The sequence below is a fragment of the Hordeum vulgare genome, chromosome 5H (assembly GCF_904849725.1).
Source record: "Hordeum vulgare subsp. vulgare chromosome 5H, MorexV3_pseudomolecules_assembly, whole genome shotgun sequence".
Taxonomy (NCBI): Eukaryota; Viridiplantae; Streptophyta; class Magnoliopsida; order Poales; family Poaceae; genus Hordeum; species Hordeum vulgare.
Genome location: NC_058522.1, coordinates 312,196,972 through 312,203,841, shown reverse-complemented (window position 1 = coordinate 312,203,841; position 6,870 = coordinate 312,196,972).

Sequence of the window (6,870 nt, the reverse complement as noted above, 5' to 3'; positions counted from 1 at the left end):
CAAAGTTGTGCCAAATGAGTCCACCATACCTACCTATATGCGGCATTTTAGTGTCGTTCTATGTAATGGTGGCCGGTATCTTCCATGTTAAATAGGTTATTCTCAAGATGAGTGTTTATTCACTTGTCATTACACGAGAGTATGGCGGTAATAGGGATACCTAGTCCCGAAATGCAAAGAAATTTATTTTATGTTGTCAAATAAAAAATTCCTTGGAAAGTGTTGGTATGGACAATACCCATGTATGCGGCTAGCCGGAGAGTGTGAAAGAATGGTGGAAAAAGGAATAAACTTGATTTTCAGTTTGGGAACCGCCTATGATTTGTTTAGCGTGGAAGATATTGGGAACTCTTAGTCGTTTGCGTTTACACGAAAAGCATGCCACCCAAAATATTTTATCTCTCAATTTTTTTGCTTTAAGCTCTCGCACCGCTGCAAATCTCTCCTTCCCTCTATGAATGGCCTATCTATTTACTTTTATGCAATTTTTATTTTTTATCTGAGTCTCCATCTTCTCTTATAAAGCACCAACTACGGAACACTGTTATCATACTTGAGCATTGGATGTAGCTAATATTTGGGTGTGTTGCATGAATGGGTCAATGATTGAGCATGATGGGCTAGGGATAGCGTTATTTAGCGTTGATATTTTGAAAGACTTGGTTGCTTGTTGACATGCTTGAGTATTAAAGTTTTCATGTCAAATTATAGACTATTGCTTTGAGTCATTCAAGTACAAATGCCCATGCTACAAAACAAAATAGTATATGATGAATATGATAGGTAGCATTCCACATCAAAAATTCCGTTTTCAATTGCTAATTTATCATGATGAGTTTTATAAGAAGGATTTGTTGTTATGATGCTAGGAAAAGTGATTGAAATTATCATTGATCAAACTTATGCACTATGCTAGCATTCACACTTCATAAATTATTTCTTTTGTCATTTACCTACTCGAGGACGAGTAGGAATTAAGCTTGGGAATGCTGATACGTCTCCAACGTATGTGTAGTTTATGAAGTATTCATCCCATGTTTATAATAATTCTATATGGTCTTGGTACGATTTGAATGGAACTAACCACACTAACGTTATTTTCAGCAGAACTACTATGGTGTTGTTTTTTGTGTAGAAAGAAAAGTTCTCCAAATGCAACGACACTTTTTGATGATTTTTTGGAATAAAAGATCCACTAGAAGCTTCATGGGAGGACTAGAAGGTGAAGGAGGTGGCCACTACCCACCAGGGTGCGCCAGAGGCCTTGCCCGTGGACTTGTGGATAGTGGGTACCTCATGTCCCATCTTGACGTGAGACCGACGCCAAAAATCCCTATAAAAAACAGAAATAACCCTAGATCAGAAGCTCCGCTGCCACAACTCTTTGTATCGACGAAAAACCAATCTTGAGACATTCCAGTACCCTGCCGGAGAGGGGAAACCATCTCCGGTGGCCATCTTCATCGTCTGTATGGCCGCCATAATGAGGTGGGAGTAGTCCACCCTCTGGGCTGAGGTTTTGTACTATTAGCTATGTGTTTAATCTCTCTCTCTCTCTATCTATCTATCTATCTATCTATCTATCTATCTATCTATCTATGCCTCTCTCGTGTTCTTGATATGGCACAATCTTGATGTATCGCGGGCTTGGTTAATATAGTTGGATCATACGGTGTTTCTCCCTCTCTATATTGTTGTGATGAACTGAGTTTTCCCTTTGAGATTTCTTTTTGTCGGATTTAATAATTTTATGGATTTGAGAGCACTTAATTTATGTATTGCTATGAATACCCGTGGTGGCAATGGGGTATCATATTGATTCACTTGGTATATGTTTTGGCACTCCACTCGCGGATTACCGAGGTGACATTGGGGTAATCTATCCATAGGGGTTGATGCACGTTCTCGTCTATGTTTCTCCAGTAGAAATCTTGGGGCACTCTTTGAGGTTCTTTGTGTTAGATTGAGTATTATGAATCTGCATTTGTTTTGGTGTTATTTTAGTACGAACTCTTAGATAGATCGTTCGGAAAGGATAACTTCTGTTATTTTAGTACAAACTCTTGGATAGATCGATTGAAAAGAATAAATTTGAGGTGGTTTCATACCCTACAAACAATTTCTTCTTATGTTCTCTCCTAGATAGGAACTTTGGAGTGATTCTTCATCGCACTATGAGGGATTGTTATGTGATCCAATTATGTTACCATTGTTGAGAGGTTGCATTAGCGAAAGTACGGACCCTAGGCCTTATTTTCAAGCATTGCAATACCATTTGTGCTCACTTTTGTACTTGCTACCTTGATGTTTTTTATTGTTCCTATTACAAAAATCAATATCCACTATCATTACTGCACTTGTATTAGCGCCCCTTCATTGAACTAGTGCACCTATACAAATTACCATTGTATTTGGTGTGTTGGGGACACAAGAGACTTTTTATTATTTGGTTGCAGGTTTTTTTTTGAGAGAGACCATCTTCATCCTACTCCTCCCACGAATTGATAAACCTTAGGTCATCCACTTGAGGAAAAATTTCTACTGTCATACAAAACTCTACATTTGGAGGCCCAACACGAGTCTACAAGAATAAAGTTGCATAGTAGACATGAGTGTCTCACCCAAAACTTGAAAACTTCAATCACACAAAACTTAACGGAATTTCGTGAGGTGGGTTAGTGTATTAATGATAGACTATTCACTTAGATATTGTCAAGACAAGATTCATAATTGTTATCACATAATACCTACTGTATTCTATCATTTCTATAATTTATATCACTAAATATAACGTATGGAAAAACTAAAACGAGCAAACTATGCATGCGAAGCAGAATCTATCAAAAACAGAATAGTCTGTAAAGATCTAACCTAAAACCACACTTCCCTACCTCCGAAGAGTTTGAAACTTTAGTACAACATAAGAAATTTTCAAAGAAAGAATACGTAAAAATTTCATAATATTTTCATGCTCTAGTAAATTTTGTTAATTTTTATACTGGACACAGAAGTTTCTGTTTTGCACAGAACCAAGTCAACTATCATCCACACTATCCCAAAGGCTTTACTTGGCACATTATTGAAATAAAAGACACAAAACATGATTACCACATTATATTAATCATGTGAACACACAAAAACAATAGGTGTAACTATTGAGTTGTCTTCCAACAAGCGCTTTTCCTTAATGCCTTTTAGCTAGGCATTATGATGGTAGTAATGAACCATGCAAGAGAGCATTTTGAATCACATGGCAAACACATTTAAGTCTAACCCACTTCTTATGCATAGGTATTTTGTAAGCAAAAAATTTATTGTATCAATAATCAACTTGCAAAGAAGGCAAAACAAGCATGACTTCCAAACTTTGAACACGTAGGGAGGAAACTTGATATTATTGAAATATACATAAGCATATATTCCCCTCTCATAATAATTTTCAATAGCATCATGAAGAAATTTAAAAATATAACTATCACATAAATCATTCCCTTCAAGATCCATAAGCATAGAAAATTTAGCACTCTCTACATACACAAATTTCTTCTCATTCATAGTAGTGGGAGCAAACTCAACAAAATAACTACTAAGAGATACTTGATTGGCATAACCTAATTCAACATTACAATCGTGATGATAAGTTTCATGGTTACTATCACTCTTTATAGCATACATGTCACCACCACAATCATCATAGATAAGAGGCATGCCATCATCATAATAAATTTACTCGTCAAAACTTGGGGGACTAAAAATGTCATCTTCATCAAACATAACATCGCCAAGATTATGGCTTTGCATATCATTAGCCTCATGTATATTCATATAATTCATACCAACAACCTTGCAGTCATGCTTATAATACAAGGATTTAATGCCAAACATTTATTAAATTCGTCTTCTAGCACTTTTGGCACAATTTTCCGAACCATCATTCTCATGAAAAACATTATAAGGACGAAGCATTTGAGGCCACCTCAATTCCATTTTTGTAGTTTTATTTTATAAACCAAACTAGTGATAAACAAGAAAATAAAATATTCAATTGCAAGATCTAAAGATATACCTTCAAGCACTCACCTCCCCGGCAATCAGCCAAGAAAAGAGCTTGATATCTACTACACAACTTTATTCTTGTAGACGTTGTTGGGCATCCAAGTGTAGAGTTTTGTAGGACAACAACAAATTTACCTCAAGTGGATGACCTAAGGTTTATCAATCCATGGGAGATATATGATGAAGATGGTCCCTCTCGAACAACCCTGCAATCAAATACAAGAAATCTCTTGTGTCCCCAACACACTCAATAAAATGAAAATTGTATATGTGCATTAGGTCGGCAAAGAGACAGTGATACAAGTGTAGTATTGGTAGAAGATATATGTTTTTATAATCTGAAAAATATAAAACAGCAAGGTTAAAAGTAGTAAAAGTGAGCATAAATGGTATTGCAATGCTTGGAAATAAGGCCTAGTATTCATACTTTTACTAGTACAATCTCTCAAAAATGCTATCATAATAGAATCATATGGTCATCCCTCAACGTGCGACAAATAATCACTCCAAATTTCATAAGTACGGAAGAACATTAGATGAAATTATTGTAGGTTGTAGAACCAGCTCAAAGTTATCCTTTTCGATCAATCTATTGAGCTATTCCTATAGGTGTCAAAAACAGCCCTAGAGTTCGTACTAAAATAACCACCATATGATATGCATCAATCAACCGTAATGTCGCGTAGATACTCCAATGTCACCTCAAGTATCCGTGGTTTATTTATTCGACATGCATCAAACAATTTCGAATTCATGATATTCAATCCAGCGCAAAGAACTTCAAAGAGTACCCCAAGATTTCTATCAAAGAAAGTAGGACAAGAACGTGTATCAACCCATATGCATAGATTACCCCATTGTCACCATAGGAATCTGCAAGTTGAGTACCAAAACATGTATCAAGTGAATTAATAGAACACTCCATTGTCACCACGGGTATCCACATGCAATACATACATCAAGTGATCCCAAATCCAGTATTCAATCCAACATAACAAAATCTCAAAAGGGATAGAATCAATTCATCACATCAAGATAGCAAGGGACAAACACAATATTATCCAACTACATTAACAAAGCCCGTGATACATCAAGATCGTGCCATCTCAAGAACACGATATAGAGAGATACCAAACACATAGCTGCTGGTACATACCCTTAGCCCCGAGGGTGAACTACCCCCTCTTCGTCATGGAGACCATCCGGATGATGAAGATGGACTTTGATGATGATTGCCCTCTCCGACAGGGTGCCAAAACAGTGTTTCAAATGATATTTATTAAGTACAAAGGCTTTCGGCAACAGAGCGGAAGTTCTAGGTTAACTTCTAGGGGTTTGGGGATTTATAGGATTTTTCAGTGTTTGAATCACGCGGAACAGAGCCGCACGGTGGTCCCAACCTATAGGGTGCGGCCGTGCCCTGATGGCTTGGGGGCACCTGGTAGACACCCTCTAGTGGTTACTCACTCCAGTACTTCTTATTTGTTCCAGGAAAAATCGTCCAAAAGTTTCGGGCGATTCCGAGAACTTTTATTTTCTTCGCAAAAACAAAGCCACGGTAATTTTGCTGAAAAGAGCGTCAGTCCGGGTTAGTTACAATTAAATCATATAAAGTGCATCAAAATCATATTAAAAAATTGTAAACATAGTTAAATATGGCATGAATACTTCCTAAATTATTGATATGTTGGACACGTATCACGGTCCAAGTGCAGTTGGAAGTCTTGGATTGGAGGTCACACGAGGGGTTTATCCAGGTTCGGGCCTGAGGAGAGTAATACCGTGATAACCCCCAAGTGTAGGGGATCGATTGTAACCTTTTGCATGCTAATTAATATTCTCTCAAGTTCTGTTGACCATCGATACAACTCTTCGCATGCTAACACTTACTTTACCTAGAACAAGAATAAAACTAGTCTGCGAGAATAAAACTAGAAGTACTTTGTAGGTGTAATAAGATAGTTTAGCAAGATAATAAAGAACATGTAAATAAAATTAGGGGTTGGTTACATAAAGAATAATTAAGTTAGTATATCAAGTGTAAAAAAGTGGTGGTAGGATTTGTGAGATTGTCATAAGCAATTGATAACTAGATCGGTCGTCATCGTTCCAATTTTATATGAGGGAGAGACATGAGCTAACAAAAATTTTGTACTTGGATCATATGCACTTATAATTGGAACTCTAGCAAGAATCCACAACTACTAAAGCTCATTAAGGTAAAAATCAACCATAGCTTTAAGTATAAAATCACCTTTATCCCATATGCAACAATTCCCTTACTCGGGTTTAAGATTTTTTCACTCTTGCAATCCACTATAAGCTAATCATGAACATATTGCAACGCCCTACATCGGTAATCCCCCATGTGTGCGTGGCACAGAAGGCACATAAGACAACCAGGATCATCAATCAACCAATAGGACCAAAGTAATCTACTCAAACATCATAGGATGGCAACACATCATTAGATAATAATATGAAGTATAAAGAACCATGTTTAAGTAGGGGGTATAAAAGGTTGCGTGGGAGTGGACCGGTGATAATAGATGATGGAAGGTGATGGCACTGTTGAGAAGTTGGAGGAGTTGTTGGTGTAGATCGCTGCCACGATGGTTCCTCCGGGGGCACTACGGCACCACCGAGAGAGAGGGGGAGAGAGCCACCCTCCATCTTCCTCTCGCTTGGACTCCTCCCTAGATGAGAGGAGGGTTTCCCCTCTCGTCCTTTGTTGGAAATATGCCCTAAAGGCAATAATAAAGTAGTTATTATCATATTTTCCTCTTCATGATAATCGTTTATTTTCCATGCTAT